Source organism: Lutra lutra, chromosome 3 (assembly GCF_902655055.1).
Source record: "Lutra lutra chromosome 3, mLutLut1.2, whole genome shotgun sequence".
NCBI classification, from domain to species: Eukaryota; Metazoa; Chordata; class Mammalia; order Carnivora; family Mustelidae; genus Lutra; species Lutra lutra.
Genome location: NC_062280.1, coordinates 9,478,334 through 9,497,458, shown reverse-complemented (window position 1 = coordinate 9,497,458; position 19,125 = coordinate 9,478,334). Strand labels below are relative to the sequence as shown.

General features: G+C 43.7%; 1 protein-coding gene across 10 annotated transcripts in view; it reads left to right on the top strand.

Annotated features, from left to right (window-relative positions):
- The window catches only part of ANKRD44 (ankyrin repeat domain 44), a 323,548-nt gene that overhangs the window by 75,913 nt on the left and 228,510 nt on the right, over nucleotides 1-19,125 (top strand). The window lies entirely within an intron of this gene.

Sequence of the window (19,125 nt, the reverse complement as noted above, 5' to 3'; positions counted from 1 at the left end):
TTCATTGTCCTAGAAGAGAATGTTTGGGTTGCAAACTATTTTTAAGGTAAGCACAGTAATTTCTAGCCCATACTACTTTTCTTTTTTCTTCCTTTTCTTTTCTTTTGGCCCATATACTACTTTTTTTTTTTTAAAGATTTTATTTATTTATTTGACAGAGATCACAAGTAGGCAGAGAGACAGGCAGAGCGAGAGAGAGGAAGGGAAGCAGGCTCCCCGCTCAGCAGGGAGCCCAATGCGGGGCTCGATCCCAGGACCCCGAGACCATGACCTGAGCCGAAGGCAGAGGCCCAACCCACTGAGCCACCCAGGCGCCCCCCATATACTACTTTTTAAGTCCAAAGGGAGAAAATAATATTTTTATAAAGGCCATATTATTAGGCCTGTTCTTGAGTCAAACCAGTCCTTGCTAAAACAAATGACCCTTCCTTAAGAAGCAAATTCCTCTAAACCAAATTTGTTTTTAAATATAACACCCTGGAAAACATAAGATTAATCAAATGTTCTCTTTAGGTGTTTAGTTTCAAATTATTAAATGTACAAGATTTGGGCTGAGCTATTTTGTAGCTTATGCTGGCATATCAAAGGAAGAATTCAGATGTGTGGCATAAAATTTGATACCCAACTTTCTTCACAATTTCTTCCTGTTTGCATCTGTGGTTCATCAGATTCCCAGAGGTGGTTATCACCCAACGCAAAAGCAAGTCAGAGTAAATCCAAAGCCCAAGGTCACCTCCTTCCTTCCTCCCTCCCCACCACACACATATAAAGCTTTGACTATGTAATCCTCTTTTCTGTCCGAAGCGTCTTGCCAAGATTCTGAACTGCTGTTTTGTCCATACTGGAAGCCACATCCATTTCCATGATAAACTTCACATTTATTTTGAGTTGAGAGCCTATGCTCTGTAACAATCACATACTAGGACAGTGGACAGTACATGAGCTCATGCTGCCCCGGGTACGAGCCAGTGGTCTAATTAGATGAGAGGTGCTTTCAAAACAGTCAGTGTTTTTACTTATTACTAGTCCTTGAGTCTTCTTCCTGAATGGGAAAGAAAATGCAGTTTGTATTTAAAAAATTCTATGAGGCTTTAAAAAAATATTGGTGTATGCTACAGAAAAGCATGGTGAAGGAAACAAAAATGACCCAAATTCATCACCTAGGTAATCTATTAAGCCTTAGAAACTCAAATATGGTAAAAAGGACACAAAAGACTACTCCCTTGATCTCTATTTTTAGCAGAGAACTTTATTTTATTTCCAAAATGAGGCTAGAATATAATAACTCATATTTTTGATCACTTATTATGGGCCAGTTCCTGTTCTAACTTTTAATCCAACAACAGCCATTATAAGGTGGATATTATTATTGTCCTCACTTTACAGATGAGAAAAGATGCCAAGTAATTTATTTGCCTTGGGTCGTGATTAACAATATGCAGGAGAACTGGGATTTGAACTAAGGCAGCCTGGTTTCCAAAGCCCAGCACATAAGCCATTTAAAAAAAAATGTTTTTTTACTGGTTTATTTGAGAAAGAGAGAGAGCAAGAGAGAGCGCACAAGTTTGCGGTGGTGGGGAGGGAGCAGAGGGAGAAGCAGATACCCCGCTGAGCAGGGAGCCTGATGCGGGGCTTGATCCCAGGATCTTTTTTTTTTTTTTAATTTTTTTTATTTTTTATAAACATATAATATATTTTTATCCCCAGGGGTACAGGTCTGTGAATCGCCAGGTTTACACACTTCACAGCACTCACCATAGCACATACCCTCCCCAATGTCCATAACCCCACCCCCCTCTCCCCCCATCAACCCTCAGTTTGTTTTGTGAAATTAAGAGTCACTTATGGTTTGTCTCCCTCCCAATCCCATCTTGTTTCATTTACTCTTCTCCTACCCCCTCAACCCCCCATGTTGCATCTCCTCTCCCTCATATCAGGGAGATCATATGATAGTTGTCTTTCTCCGATTGACTTATTTCGCTAAGCATGATACCCTCTAGCATCCACGTCGTCGCGAATGGCAAGATTTCATTTCTTTTGATGGCTGCATAGTATTCCATTGTGTATATATACCACATCTTCTTTATCCATTCATCTGTTGATGGACATCTAGGTTCTTTCCATAGTTTGGCTATTGTAGACATTGCTGCTATAAACATTTGGGTGCACATGCCCCTTCGGATCACTACGTTCGTATCTTTAGGGTAAATACCCAGCAGTGCAATTGCTGGGTCATAGGGTAGTTCTATTTTCAACATTTTGAGGAACCTCCATGCTGTTTTCCAGAGTGGTTGCACCAGCTTGCATTCCCACCAACAGTGTAGGAGAGTTCCCCTTTCTCCGCATCTTCGCCAGCATCTGTCATATCCTGACTTGTTAATTTTAGCCATTCTGACTGGTGTGAGGTGATATCTCATGGTGGTTTTGATTTGTATTTCCCTGATGCTGAGTGATGTGGAGCACTTTTTCATGTGTCTGTTGGCCATCTGGATGTCTTCTTTGCAGAAATGTCTGTTCATGTCCTCTGCCCATTTCTTGATTGGATTATTTGTTCTTTGGGTGTTGAGTTTGCTAAGTTCTTTATAGATTTTGGACACTAGCCCTTTATCTGATATGTCATTTGCAAATATCTTCTCCCATTCTGTCAGTTGTCTTTTGGTTTTGTTAACTGTTTCCTTTGCTGTGCAAAAGCTTTTGATCTTGATAAAATCCCAATAGTTCATTTTTGCCCTTGCTTCCCTTGCCTTTGGTGATGTTCCTAGGAAGATGTTGCTGCGGCTGAGGTTGAAGAGGTTGCTGCCTGTGTTCTCCTCAAGGATTTTGATGGATTCCTTTCTCACATTGAGATCTTTCATCCATTTTGAGTCTATTTTTGTGTGTGGTGTAAGGAAATGATCCAATTTCATTTTTCTGCATGTGGCTGTCCAATTTTCCCAACACCATTTATTGAAGAGGCTGTCTTTTTTCCATTGGACATTCTTTCCTGCTTTGTCGAAGATGAGTTGACCACAGAGTTGAGGGTCTATTTCTGGGCTCTCTATTCTGTTCCATTGATCTATGTGTCTGTTTTTGTGCCAGTACCATGCTGTCTTGATGATGACAGCTTTGTAATAGAGCTTGAAGTCCGGAATTGTGATGCCACCAACTTTGGCTTTCTTTTTCAATATTCCTTTGGCTATTCGAGGTCTTTTCTGGTTCCATATAAATTTTAGGATTATTTGTTCCATTTCTTTGAAAAAAATGGATGGTACTTTGATAGGAATTGCATTAAATGTGTAGATTGCTTTAGGTAGCATAGACATTTTCATGATATTTATTCTTCCAATCCAGGAGCATGGAACATTTTTCCATTTCTTTGTGTCTTCCTCAATTTCTTTCATGAGTACTTTATAGTTTTCTGAGTATAGATTCTTAGTCTCTTTGGTTAGGTTTATTCCTAGGTATCTTATAGTTTTGGGTGCAATTGTAAATGGGATGGACTCCTTAATTTCTCTTTCTTCTGTCTTGTTGTTGGTGTAGAGAAATGCAACTGATTTCTGTGCATTGATTTTATATCCTGACACTTTACTGAATTCCTGTACAAGTTCTAGCAGTTTTGGAGTGGAGTCTTTTGGGTTTTCCACATATAGTATCATATCATCTGCGAAGAGTGATAGTTTGACTTCTTCTTTGCCGATTTGGATGCCTTTAATTTCCTTTTGTTGTCTGATTGCTGAGGCTAGGACTTCTAGTACTATGTTGAATAGCAGTGGTGATAACGGACATCCCTGCCGTGTTCCTGACCTTAGCGGAAAAGCTTTCAGTTTTTCTCCATTGAGAATGATATTTGCGGTGGGTTTTTCATAGATGGCTTTGATAATATTGAGGTATGCGCCCTCTATCCCTACACTTTGAAGAGTTTTGTTGATCCCAGGATCTTGGGATCATGGCCTGAACTAAAGGCAGACGCTTAACTGACTAAGCCACCCAGACGCCCCACATAAGCCATTTCTCTGTGCTGTTTGAATGGGAGTTAAACTATAGAAAGTTATAACTACTCTTGCTAAGTACATTAGTTTGCTATGGATACTGAAAATGACCATCTTAGGTTTTTGAAGAACATATCTTAGGCCATCTCCTTATACTCCTTCTTCAGACCTACCCTTTGGGCTCAGATCAGAAAAGCAGACTTCAGTTTGACAATGATACCAGAAAAATTATGGAATTTTATAGGCTGTATTAGATTAACATTATTATGTTTGCAGGTGGGAAGGTGCTGAGTGTGGCTACAGTTTGTTAAAATTGATTTCCCTGCTGGCTATTTATTTTTCAATTATTTAGTTATTTTTCTTTCTGAGGATCTTCAAACTATGGTCAAGATCTAATCTATGGGGTGCCACTTCCATCAGAGCAATGATCATGGTGGTGGTGTCTCTTGTACCGACTGGATGAAGCCTCGGGCTTCACTTGCCTTCTAGAATGCAGAATGACTTCAGGAACAGTTGAAGGGACCAAGATCCTTCTCTAGTTGTAATCAACACCTTAGAAGCCAACATCATATAGATACGGATAGAAAATTCTTTTCCTATGCATTCTATTAGATAGGCATCTCCCACTGCTGGGGGCTTGCTTGTAATTGGTGGAATTATGTATTCATTCATTTGTCAGGCTTTTTACTTCAATTTTTTTTTGCCATTTAAGAACTTATTTTTTTAAAGAACTTTTTGTTGCATAATTAGGAAGGGAAAGTACACGAGTAGATCTAATAACCCTCAGATTTACATGAATTAAAATCTGGAGATGACCAATGATGAAGATATAGGTACCCAGGAACGCTCCCACACTGCTTCCGGGAGCATAGAGTGTTACAACCTTCTGGAGAGTAATTTGGGGACAGGTTGAAAATGTGTACACCCCATAACCCAGTGATTCCATTCCTGGGTTTATACCCTTGCGAAGCTCTTGCGTCAGGATGTAAGAAAACAAGTGCAAGAGGGTTCATTGCAACATGTCAGTAGTGAAACAAACAGACAAACTGGAAACAAACCTAACCATTTCTGAAATGCAGAAATAAATTGAGGTATTTTTTCACATAATGTAATACCACACGGGTATGAAAATGAATTAATTACAATTACAACCATACATAAATCCCCAAAACATAATGTTGAATGGAAAAGGCAAGTTCCAGAAGGAACTTTATACGGTATGATTCCACTTATACAAGCCTTTAAAACACTACATTGTTTGTATTACAAACACACCCAGTAATATCTAAAAACACGCGTGGGATTGCCGGTGTCAGGATGGCGGCTTACTGTGGAGCAGAAGGGTGAGTAACAGACCTGGGGCTTTCCTTCTACCTGTGATGTGTGGTTTCTTCAACTGGGTGATCGGTGCACGAGTGTCTCTAATGTACTCGTCTGACCTGTTTTATGCTGCAGATATTTCACAGTTTAATAAGAGAAGAGAAAGCAAGTGTTATTTTATCAAAATAACAGCAAAATGAATCAGGAGTACGTGGAGGGGGTCTGATGGGGGAACGGGACGTGCCCGCTGGGCTTGAGGAATCTGCTGGAAGCGGACACGAGGAATGAGCACAGAGGAGAGGGAAGAGGGGGATGCCCTTTCTCTAAACTTCTCCCGACCCCTTATTTCGTGATCCCATGACCTCCTGAGAGAGCAAGGAGGAGGGAGGTAAGGAAAGAGGATGTGTCCTTGAGCCAGAAGACCCATCTGCATCTTTCAGGAGAACAGGGGCACGAAATGCCTTCTGAAGGCGCACAGCCCGCCGACGACGGGCATCTCCAGGCTTAAATCAAACTCGGTTTGCACGAAGCCTTCTGACCCCGACACAGGTGTCTAGTGCTTGCCCTTCTCGGCAGGTGCCGCTTCTGTCCCCTGCTTTAGAGCTTTCGCTGTGGTAGACCTTCAGGAGGTCCCTTCCCGCCATTTTCCTCTTCTTCCCGAGTCTGCTGCCAGGGCGGCCCAGGTGCTCTCTGGGAAGAGAGAGCACGAGAGAGAGGAGAGAGAGAGAGAGAGAGCGAGCGAGCTGGGCAGATTCTCGTGGGCAGCTCCAGTGCACAGTGTCAGGATGGACAGCCCAGCATCGTCCACCTTAGAAGACCCGTCTCACGTTCTAGAAACCTTCATTTATTCTGTCTTCCTCTAAGTGCCGTTCTTAGCTAGAGCCGAACTGGAAGGGACTGTGTCCAGGGAATATCTAAACGCTGGGATTTTCGCCGAGGGGGAGGCCGTAGGTACTGGGCGCCGGGTTCTCCTGTTACAGGCAGCGGAGGTGCGTGCGGTGTTCAGCCGGGCCCACCAGGTGGTACAGTCAGCCGGGGCCTGGGGCCGAGGCTCCTGCCCTTGACCCGGAGAGGCCCTGCCCCTCGCCTCGTCTCTCCCGGCCCCTCTTGCCTTCTCCTCCTTATCGTTGGCTGAATCAACTTACCGTTTCCCCTGTGTTTCCATCCCTAACTCTAGGACTTTTCCAGGTTTTTCCCAGTGAAAAGAGACCTTTTATTCTCTTGTCCTTTTGTAACGAACTTCAGAGGGAGGGAAAGAAGTTCCGGAGTGAGGCCAAGATGAAGCCTGTCCCGCGCCCCCCACGGGGCTTCTTGTCCTCGGGGATGTGGAGGGACACCGGCTGGGCCATCTCAGCAGAGGCTTTGCTCCCTAGGAATGACTTTCCTTTGTAGTCAAGGCTAAAGCAGGAGTTTGAGTTTGGGCCTGTTAGGGGAAGAATGACCCAACTATGACCTTGAAAAGGCTGTTATTTTTCAATTTATTGAAAAATAAATTTATTGGCTATTTATTTTTCAATTATTTAGTTATTTTTCTTTCTGAGGATCTTCAAACTATGGTCAAGCAGGTATGTTTTAAGATAACTCAAAGTACGTAAATGTAGGGAAAGAATGCATTCTCCCAATTTTTTAAAATTTTTAATTTTTTTTGGTAAAGAAAACTTTCACATCATGTATCTCAAAAGCAAACAGTCACTTGTATGCCAGCCTAGGAGCCAAAATAGAGGGGGGTCCTGAATGGCCATTCAGTAAAGGCCGTTAACGTGTCTCGGAGGTTTTGACTCTGCTCTGTATGAACAGGTGAATTTGTAAGGCAGGATTCTCGGAGACGGGTTGCTGGGGGCAAAGTAAATACTTGAGCTGGGAGCTGTGTTTTAATCTGTTCTTTCTCTCTCCCCCCAAGAAATATCAGCCTGACACAGCAATTAACTGAAGCACCAAGCTTCTAGATGTGCAGCCTCTAGGCCAACGTGAAGGGTGTTTGTGATGGAGTCTGGCCACCAAACAAATGGCCAGTGTCCACCATGACAACTCGCCCTCACATTTGTTTCTCTACGGCAAATTCCATGTCTCGAAACACACGCTAACAATACTTTGATGAGTGGAAAAAAAGGCAAAAAAAGGAAAAAAAGGCAAAAAAAAGGAAAAAAAAGTGGAAAAAAAGAGAAATAAGAAAGACCCATTATCGAGAACCCATTTTCTAGGCTACAGACATGATACCAAGAACGTAATAGTGACTCATCTAATTCCTTGTTGGAGCCTAACACTGTAGGATTTATCATAAAATCTTTAGGCATGTTAATGGTGGCAAATTTTATTCCTGGAGGAAATGGGAAGGTAAGTTATTCAAATTTAAATATACAGTAAAGAAGAAATGAATGCTGTGAGGAAATGAAGGCCAGTTATTTAAAAAAAAGGATTATGTGGTGATGGCTTGCTTGCTTTCTTTTTTTCTACATTTAGAAATATTGTATGTTTTCATTCTTATGTCACTTTTTTTAAGGTTTTATTTATTTTTTTTGATAGAGAGAGACAGTGAGAGAAGGAACACAAGCAGGGGGAGTGTGAGAGGGAGAAGCAGGCTGCCTGCCAATGCAGGGCTGGATCCCAGGACCCTGGGATCATGACCTGAGCCGCAGGCAGACGCGTACCAACTGCGTTGTTGGAGCACCCAAGTGCCCCTTATGTCACTTTTCTAGATTGATTTTAAAGTAATTTATGTTGTAGACTCTTCCTACACGAAAAATGGTGATCCTAGAATATATTCCTCCGTTATGCTTTGAATAAATTATTTGTACGTGTAAGGGAAATGCAAAGAGAAGCTTTCTAAAACTTGTTAAAATAAAGGGAATCTTTTCTGCTAGAGCTCTCACTCTCTGTCGTTACTTCCTTCCCGAATGCTCTCAGGCTTCTCCCTGCCTTAAGAGATTTGTCTGTTGGGCCTGATTTTAATTTCCTCTGTAGGATGTCTTCTTCCCTTGGGAGATGAGATGCAAGCTTCTTTTGTATATTAGTGCTTTCTCCTGTTACAAATTTAAAAATAGAGAATCCTTTCCAGATGATTTACACAACACAGTCCATTTGGTTAATTATCATCTGGTTTTCTCAGACCTTCGTTATCCTCAAGAACCTCAAATCAAGGTCCCATTTGTTTTCATAGCATCATAAAATTTTACTTTATTCATTGTTTTTAAGATAGCAAATCCTCCTTGAATTTCTTGTATTTATCTATCTATACTGTACATTTATTTGTCAGGATTTTATGCAAGTGATAGAAATCCCGCTCAGACTAGTAAAAGCAAAAGTGACATGTTCTAGAGATGGGTGTTTTATGATGATCACACATCAGTGTGGAAGGACTTAATGCCACAGAACTGTGCACTTAAAAAAGTGAATAGGGGCGCCTGGGTGGCTCAAGTGGGTTAAAGTCTCTGCCTTTGGCTCAGGTCATGATCCCAGGGTCCTGGGATGGAGCCCTGTCTCGGCTCAGCGGGAAGCCTTCTCCCCACCCCCACTCCCCCGCCTGCCTCTCTGCCTCCTTGTGTCTCTGTCTGTCAAATAAATAAATAAAACCTTAAAAAAAAAGGTGAGTTTATCAGCCACCCTTCCCGGCACTCTCACTGGCCCTGCCCATTCTGGGAAGCCTAAAGGAGCTTCAGAAGGTGGTATCTGGGGGCTCAGTCCGTTAAGGTCCGACTCTTGATCTTGTCTCAGGTCATGATCTCAGGGTCGTGAGACAGAGCCCCACATAGGGCTCTGGGCTCAGTGGAGAGTCTGCCTGGGATTCTTCCTCTGCCTCTGCCCCTCCCCCCCACACTTGTTCTCTCTCTATCAAATAAATAAGTAAATAAGTCAAATCTCTAAAGGGACTTCAGGAAACTCTCTTTTCTTCAGTGTCTCTTGGAGAGTCAGTATTTAACTCCTCAGCATCCCTTTCCTTCAGCACGTGACAGAGCCGTGAGGGGAGTGGGGAGCGGACTGTAGTGTGGGTTACAGGTGGCTCCACAGAGAAGCTGGCCCTTGAACTGTGGTTATCAGCTTGGGAGCAATTAAAAAAAAAAGAGTTCTCAAAGTAGAGTGATCAGCTTGAGCAAAGGTGTGAAGATGGGAAAAGCGAGGTAAATAGTTGACTTTGGCTCTCAAATGCCCTGTGTGGTGTGTGTAGAGAGAAGGGGAATGGTATAGAGAAATTCAACAAAATTGGCTGGGAAGAGCGGGGAGTCCCGCTGGTGTTTCAGACATCCCTGGAGAATGAAGGGGGATGCGTGAGGACAGTGGCAGCTCATGAAGAAGGCAGAGTCCTGCTCTGGGGAATTGGAAGTGGAAGGAGTGTTGGAGAAGGATTATCTCAGTAAACATTTTCCACTCCTTCTATGCGACTTTTTATCTTCATTCACAGGATGGTCTTCCCATCTCTCTGCCATTTTACAGGACCTCTCCTAAAATCTTGTAGGCAAACAAGAATCCATCTTGTTCTGGTGTCTGATCTCAAGGATTACTCTTTCCTTCTATCTCATTCTAGTGTCTTAAAGTTGCCTGCAAATTGTCTTATTTATAACCCAAGCCCTCATGCTCTTTCCAGTCTTATTCTGTCCATCAGTGGGAAGCAGAGAGAACGTTTCTGTCCAAGATTGAAGGGCTTTGTTGCTACATATCTTTTCCTCTGGGACCAATTACACAAATGTTTTTCTGGAAATTCTGTGGGAGTTGTGTATTCTGAGCTGAACTGCAGACTTTTTAGATCTGGAGAGGACCTTAAAAAAAAATAAATAAAAAACAAAAAGCATGACATCCAACCCACTCATTTAACAGATGGGAAAACTAGATCCCACAGTTGTTAAATAACTCTGTCATCCTTTTATTACCTCAAAGGATAACCATCTCAACGGTGCACCTTGAGGAAGAGCAAATGAGTGATTCAGCACCATTATTGCTTTGCTAAAAAGTGGAAAATAGCCTCTTCCAGATCCGTTACCCAGCCACTTTCCCATTGCTTAATTTCTCAATTGTTTTACACAACAATTTCAAGTGTCTTTCAGATACAGAGTAGAGTGTGCTATTTTTGCTCTCTCCCTCCAAGAGAGTCTGTTATGTCATTGGAGCACATACTGGTCTTCCTCTTGTTGAGTCACTCGAATTTTGGTGGCTGTGATGACACCGGCATTTTCTACATTAAGGATCACTAGTATGTTCCCCCACTGAAATCCATTTGGGGGGCGTTCCAGCCTTAGTGAAAGTCTGATTATCTGGACGGGTTTAGAACCTTTTAATAAAGCCCTTGTGGTGTTTTCATCATATCTGACTCCCTGGATCTTTGTTTCTTTATGGGTTTCGACTGACTAAAAAACACATGAATCAGTCAGGAAACAGGAGGTGATTGTGATTATTTAAATAACCTAGTAACGTCTAAAATAACCGGGTCATGAAAAAGGTGAAAAGTAAATGAGATGCTCTCTATTCGTCAGCACCACACCAGGCTTTCTTGGCAAATGGTGATAAGAAAATAGTTAAAACTCCTTCTTCATCTTCTTGCTCCTTTTATGGGCTGGTGATTTTATAGATCAGCCAGCTCTGCCTTCTTATTTGTGATGGTGGTTGAACTTTTTTTTTTTGGCCGAAAGAATGATTTTGGTTGTTTGTTTTTCTATTAGCGTGTTTGCTTAGAAGCCCGCCACCGGCTGCCTTGGGTTTCATGCCATTTCAGGACAGTAAGATAGTGTTTCCTGGAAGCTGATGCTTTGAGGACAGAAGTGTTTTTCTGCCGGAAAAAGGCCAGGAAAGGTAGTTGTGTATGGGATGATGTTAGTGCAGAATGGAAAGTCTCCTCTTTCCCAGTCCTAGGATAGGAAGAGGAAGACGGTGAGTGCACCTTTATTCAGTGTCTCGGAGAGAGGTCAGCATGGCTCGCCTCCCGAGAATCGAATCAGTTCCTAAAAAAGAATTCTGATGGGTCAGCCTGGGTCATGTGCCTTTCCTGGTGGTGAGGATAGCTGCTGTAGAGTTTCTAATGAAGAGTTTCATCCGAATCACAAGGATTTAGGAGGGTCATTTCCTAAAGTGGAGGGAGGGCAGACAGACCAAAAAGTCAGGATTTTTCCTGCAGCAACATCTGTCCATTGCAGCGCATGGATTAGCTCACAATCTGTACTCCAGAGCAATGCGTTGCATCCCTGATAGGATGAACCTTGGAGTAAATATCGCTGTTCTCCCTAAGTGAGATACTTTCAGGGTGAAGTAGCCACTCATTTCCTTGGTTGAATAAAAGTACTGTTCTTGTATATTGCTTACAGATTGGGACAAAAATGTTCAAAAACCATACCAGACACACTACATTTTATTTTATTATTATTTAAAAAGATTTTTTTAGAAGATTTTATTTATTTATTTGACAGACAGATCACAAGTAGGCAGAGAGAGAGAGAGAGGGAGGAGGAAGCAGGTTCCCCTCTGAGCAGAGAGCCTGATGTGGGGCTCGATCCCAGGACCCTGAGATTGTGACTTGAGCTGAAGGCAGAGGCTTTAACCCACTGAGCCACCGGGGCGCCCTGACACACTACATTTTAAATGGCAGTTTTGTACTCTGTGCCTTCATGCGAGATGTTCTCTTGAACCTTCACAGCAGCCAGAAGAGGCAGGTAATTTCCTTTCCATTTTACAGATACAGAGACGGGTCCCGAGGGGTGAAGGTTCAGAGCTGGTCCGGGGGTGGGGTGGGGCGCAGAGCAAATCCTTGAACCCAGGTCCGTGTGGTTTTGTGTTCTCTCTTCGATGCTGCAGCTGTGTGTGGAGAACTGGCAGATGCTGCTGTTAATCAAGGTTGTGAAGTCGAATACAAATGGAGGAGGAAATAGTGTCATCAATCCTGACACAAAAGTTTAAGTCTTTTAAAGGCCTTCAATATGTTACGGCTCTTAGGATCTCTGTTTGTTGCCACATAATTAGGCCCAAAGTCTTAATTGTAGGTCAATTTCCAAAACTGCATGCCCCTGTGCCAGTAGGATTTATGTTGAGACATTGACTTTAATTAAATGGCTCCTTAGGGGCGCCTCGGTGGCTCAGTGGGTTAAGCCTCTGCCTTCGGCTCGGGTCATGATCCCAGGGTCCTGGGATCGAGCCCCACATCAGGCTCTCTGCTCAGCGGGGAGCCTGCTTCCTCCTCTCTCTCTGCCTCTCTGCCTACTTGTGATCTTTGCCTGTCAAATAAATAAAATAAAATCTTTTTTAAAAAAATTAAAATGGCTACTTAGTGACAGGCTTAACATATATCTTTGAAAGTGCCAGAAATTTTTTTTCTCAGAGAGCTGGTCCACCACAAATAAAAATGCGTATCTTCCTTACCAACAATACATAGAGGTGTTTATTTCAGTTAATTGCATCCGTCAAAAATTGGGAGATGTTTCCCTAATTCATGGTCTTAGGGGTAGGTTAAACAGGAAACTATGGGTTTCCTGCTTCACACTTTCCCATTTGAGTGTTAAACTGACTAGCCCCGGCTGACTAACCCCCCGCCCTGAGAGAAGCTTAAGCTGCCAGAAACTTGGGCTTCTGTATCCCAGCCAATGCCACACAAAATAGCTTTTTTTTCTACCAGAAGCAAGAAAGAGCTTCAGGTGAAAAATTGGGGCCAGCTATTTACTTCTTTTTTTTTTTTAATTTTTTAAAATTTATTTTCAGCATAACAGTATTCATTGTTTTTGCACCACACCCAGTGCTCCATGCAATCCGTGCCCTCTACAATACCCACCACCTGGTGCCCCCAACCTCCCACCTCCCGCCGCTTCAAAACCCTCAGGTTGTTTTTCAGAGTCCATAGTCTCTCATGGTTCACCTCCCCTTCCAATTTCCCCCAACTCCCTTCTCCTCTCCATCTCCCCATGTCCTCCATGCTACTTGTTATGCTCCACAAATAAGGCTATTTACTTCTTAGTGCTTTTCAGCAAACAGAGTAAAATATACCAGCACATTTTGTTTAGATTTCCTGTACAACCCAACATGGAAAATTCTGATGAGAGACTGAAGATGAACTATAAATTTGCTTCTTAAAAACAGCTGTCGGTTCTTTTAGTCGCTGAGTTCTGGTTTGGCCTAACCTTGAGCATCCATCCAGGAAGGAGCCCTCATACCTGCTGGTCGAGCAGGGGCTTTGCTTCTGCCGTAGCCATTGATATCATCTGGCTTTTGTGTTCTCGTTCTTCTTTAAGGTTTCTATTAAAAAGGCTGTTCCGTGGCTTAATTGGTTAGGCGCCCCACTCTTGATTTTGGCTCAGGCCATGATCTCAGAGTCCTGGATCACGGCCTGCATCAGGCTGCCGGCTCAGCGGGGAATCTGCTTCTCTCTAACCTTCCCTGCTGTCCTGCTCACACACGCTCACTCTCTACCTCTCTTTCAAATAAATAAACCTTTAAAAAAATGCAATTACACATAGACATATGTTTTCACATTTAGTTTTTATTTTGTTTTTTTTTTCCTATCCCAGCTGTATCAGAAATCAATGTTATATGTAAAATTTGGAACGTATGCATGAAGAAATGAAAAAAGGAGACAGTAACTCACCTGTAATGTAATCACTGAGAGATAAGGACACTGATTTGTTGGTATATTTTCCTCTTACTTCTCTCTTGATGCTTGCTTATTTACGTCTGTGTATATGTACTTCAAAATACAGATTTGTTATTCTTGTATATTTTTCCTTATGCAACCAAGTTCTTTTTTGCATGTACGCATGTCTGTCTGTGTGTCAGGTTTGGCTGTCTTGGATATGCTTTTGTTTACTTGTTTTCCCACTATATGGCAAACAAATATATTTCCAAGTCTTCAAAAATTCTTTGAAATATCATTTTTAAGCTGCATAGTATTCTGCCATATGGACGGGCTCTATTTTATTTCATTACATCCCTAAGATTAGATAATTAAGACGTTTCCAATCATTTTCTCTGCTAAACAACACCCTGATAAACATCTTAAACATGAATCTTTGTGCGCATCCCTGATTGTTTCCTTAGGGTATTTTCCCGCCATAGTTACAGGGATAAAGAAGGTGAATTTAGGTAAAACTCATTTGAATGCAACCTTCAGCTGTGGACTCCATCTTATTTTTTAATTCTTTGTCCTTTAAATTGACTTGATTGCCTTAAAGTGATCCCTAAGTCCACGTAGCAATAAAGAGACCTAAAACATATTTTAGAAAAGATTCTATACTCCTGAAGATACAAATGCTCTATCGCTCAAGGTCACTGTGGTTGAGATGTGTATCTTTCTAACCAGGAATGAAAGAGTTCTAAGCTTGTTTACTCAAAAAGTCTAGTAAACCAGATCATTAAAAGTGTTAGAACTGTCTTATTTGCGGAAACTTGCAGTTGGTTTACATTGGCCCTTTAAAGAGTGTGTGACTCAGTCGCCAAGAGCTTGGCGATATGCAGGTCCAATGCCATTATTTGCTCAGTAACAGCTTTATGCTTAGGCTTAGCATCTCGGGCTGATAATTGAGGCGTGATGAGCCTGCACAGCACTCGAGTGTATAATAAGCCTTGCTTAGCTGGAATAGAGAAATATTTACCAGTGCTCTGCTAATGAGCTGTTCTTTATATCATTTAATTAGCTGGATTTATCTTAGCTAAAGTTAAATGTGCTTAGTATATTTAATAGAGGTCTTGAAATAACCCATGTTGAAGTCAACGAGAAGAAATGCAGAAAAATGTTAAGCAGACTTTCTGTAGAATAATCACCACTGCAGACATTAATTGGTTTCATCTTAGAAACGCGAGAAACCTGGATGGAAGATACAACGCCAGAAATAATACTGTCTATATTATAACACTTCCTTTATAGACCACTTGTGCAAGCAGAGGTCCCGTGTTCTCCTCCGGAAGGCACTCCTTATTCAACCGGACCCTGTTTTGAGAGATGTACCAGACTGTGTTCAATGGGGGACAGCTTACTGAGAGACTATTTTTTGAGTCTGTGTATGAGGCAGAAGTCATGTAGAGTCAAAATTATCCTTAAGAATCACCTTTGGGGGGCACCTGGGTGGCTCAGTGGGTTAAGCCTCTGCCTTCGGCTCAGGTCATGATCTCAGGGTCCTGGGATCGAGCCCCGCATCGGGCTCTCTGCTCAGCAGTGAGCCTGCTTCCTCCTCTCTCTGCCTGCCTCTCTGCCTACTTGTGATCTCTCTCTCTCTCTCTCTCTCTCTCTCTCTCTCTCTGTCGAATAAATAAAAAAAAAAAAAAAAAGAATCACCTTTGGAAGTCTCCCTCTTGGAGTCTTACCCTCTCTCGCTGAGGCCAGCACAGCCTGTCTTGCCTGCAGAGTTGGAATGGACCGCTGCTTCTCTGAGCCCCGGATAAGCAGTTGGCTTGTTTTACGGGCCAAACTGTATGAAAAATATTCTTTAAACACTAGAATCCCACTCATCTCTGTGAGATGTTCACACTGTGAGAAGCTTGCTGCAGTGAGACCCAGGGAGGCCTGGAATCATGTTTCCTTCTCTTCTGTCTTTCTCTCACTGTAGGGTGTGAGCTGGCTAAGCGGGATGGTTGGCATGCATGTGTACGTGTGCGTGTGCGTGTGTATGTGTGTGCGTGTCCCTGCCTCCCTCCCCCATAGCGGGTGTCACTGGATTCTTTTGAGTGAAAGCATGTGTTATGTGACACCACAGCAGTTGCTGTGATGCAGAATTTTTACCCACATAGAAGTTCTACTGGGAGACCCATATGGTGACCTTGTTGGCTAACACATATCATAAAAGCAGGGCGGAAGACGTGGGGTGAATGAATGTGTTATTTTGAAACAGTCCTATAATGATACTGTAATGTTCCCTTCTCTCTATTCAATGAGCATCAATGTACTGAGGACCTACTATGTGCTAGGCGTTAGAGACACAGTAGTAACCCTGCAGACTCAAGACCTGCCCTTCTGGAAACTATGGTCTTGGTAAGTTTCCTGAGAATTAGCCGTTGCCTAAGCAACAACAGACTGGGGAATCTTTAAATCTATAGAGATTCAAATGTTTGGTGCACAAAATGCTCATTTTGGGTTCTCGATTTGGGACTGTATGGTGGAAACAGTTTCTTTGAGAACTACCCATTATCTAAACTCACATACCTAGTGGCTGTAGGAACCAGCCTCAGAGGCCAGAGGACCTCCCTATGTCAGGTCGGTGTGCTCTCCTTGGATCACTACCTGGTTTCAAACTCTTGGCCCTACAACCGCCTGATGTCTGGCATCTTCCGTGTCCACCATCACCAGCCCCTCCTTGCTCCAGTTCCCCATTCTCAGGACCTGCATGCCTGCCATTAACTCCCTTCCTTCCCCCAGAGCAGAGGCGGCGGGGTGTGTGTGGATGTGTGTATGAGAGAGAGAGAGCCAACAAAGTAAATTCCTGTGCATGAGTTTACTTTTGGTTACTGATCCTTCATTACTCGAGTGCTGGTCACATAACTGGAGAAGAGGACAAAGGGATTGGGTGCCCAGTTTCTTATGTTCCTTTTGGTTCTTTTGGTCTCGAGCTCTTGATCTCTCCTGGGGCTTCCTCGTGCCGTGTCCTCTCCTGCTTGCTGTCTCTCGCTCTTCCTCTTATCTGAGCTACGGTTTACAACCTGCCTTTCTTAGTGAACGCTTAGGACCTTCAGAGTCGGTGAAAGAAGGAGACTCTGCTGGTGGGATGGGGCAGCAGTACTCTATGACCCTGACTTGGTCCGAAATTCTTGTGTGCTTCAAGACGGCGTACCAGAAGTACGGCAGAGTCTGCGTAATTCCCAGGATTAACACGCTGTGTCTTCCCAGATGGTTGATTTTTTTTCAGCCGTCAACTAATAAACACTGTTCTCCCATTGAAGCAGACGTGAATCTCTTAAAGCCTAAAATGCAAAATATACAGGAATTTTAAGTTAAACAATTATTTTTGAGTCAGGCATCCAGGGGACTATTCACTCATGTAGTCTGTTACTAGTACTTTGGAGGAAGAGTTTAAACAGGCCTGGTCGAATCCTGGCTCCTTGGTTCACTTGGTTGAGATATGCAGGAAGCACACAAGGTGTGTGGGTTGGCTTCCCTGCCTGCTTCCCACTCCCTGAGGTGTCCCCGGTGTCAGTGCTCGCCCTGAAGGTGCCCAGCTCTGCGTGTCACGCTTCTGCATGCCTGCCTCTACCACAAGTGCTGCTGACGGTGCTTCTGGGTTTCCCTGGATCTGCTCAAAGGGTAGGTCTTTTCTATCACCCTTTAAGGGTGAATAAGGTCTATTCCCCCTTAAAATTGAGGGTAACTAGTGCAGGACAGTGGGGAGTGGCTGTAGCCGGGCTTCATGGCATCAGAGCAGGGACATGTGCTTAGAGGGTGGGCACGGGGTCCGTCTGGTCCTCTGCCCTCTCTTGGCTCACAGGTGCAACCTGGAGTCTACATAACATGCGGGGGTGTCCGCAGTCCCCAGGTGAACCCTCCTGACGAAGCAGGACACGAGTAGTTACAGGCTACAACACTGGCCAGAGCAGATTTTGCCCTGGACACTTTCCACTCTGTCACACTCCATCAAAGGCCGTAGGAGGACATTTGTCCCTCTAACCTTTCACTCTCCTCTGTGTGGAGCTGAGGCCACGCTCAGCTTCTGTTTCTGACCTCCTTTGAAGCTGAACGTCTCCATAAGGGAGGAATGAAATCCGAGTCCAAGGGGACTGACGCTTTGCCATCATGGCTTATAGCCCCTGGCCCCCTCCTCTCTCCAGGGCAGGAAGTTCCGACAGGTGGGGGGACCCTTCTCTCTTAAGGTCTCCCTTGCAAGAGGAGAATTTGCTTCCTTCCTAATCTCGGGAAGAAGGCTATAGAATAAGATAGGCATGTGCCTTCTGGAAAATTCCCGAGTGGGCCAAGTGGGTCTTTGATGCCTTCCCAGCAGAGGCAGCTCAGTGGGATGGGAGGGGCCCAAGCTCTGGAAATCAGACAGATCTTGGTTTGGAGCCAACCCCAGTCCCTCCCAAGCTTTGTAATGTTGGTCAGGCTGCTCACATTACCGAGCCTCCTGTAAGAGGTTGAGGTGAACAAGAACTCACTGTTAGTGGCAAGGAGGAAGCAAAGTAATGAGAAGTTCTTGGCATATAGTAGCAACTCAGTAAATGCTCCTCGTGGCTGCTGTGTGTCTCTGAGCCTGGTGAAAACCCCGGTCCTCCCCACGCCCACTTGCTGATGATCTCTATTTAGGAGTCAAGAAAAAAAATTAATAACACACTATTAAATAAATGATTTCTCTGTGAGATGTGACTGATGATAATCTCCTAACTCACTCAGGTGATGTGAGCCTAAAGGGGAAACTAACTCAAGGGGATTTTTGTTCCTAATAGAAGTCTTTCAGGAGGCAGGAGTCAGTTCCCACCGTTTCTGAGGAGACTGTGCTCTGCCCCTGTTCCTTCAGGTGAGGCCCCAAAGTAGCCTCGCTCCCGGCAGCCCTCACCTTCTAGACGCGGTCGTGTTCTGCCTCCCTCTGAGACCAGACTCAGGCCCTGGTTCTTCGTTCTCCAGACTCATAAGGCCACCTTGTGCTGTGTCCAGAGGCGGCCCGCTCATCTGTCCATCGTACAGACGTCAGAAGCAGTCATTTTAGCACTTAACCCTTGCTGAACGCTTTTAGTAATGATTTCCATAAACTATTCAGTTCTAGAGGAAAAAAAAAATAAAGTAGTTAAATAAAAGACCAGCAACTGTTCGTCTTTGCACGTGACCGGTGGATTGAGATGTGTTGAGAAAGCTTCTGAGGTTGTATCTGTGAGAGAGGGAAGAGTCCTGCTTGATTTGTGATGTCTGCAGAGACACCGGCACGCAGGGCAGCTCTGACTGTGTGTTTGCTGCGCCTTT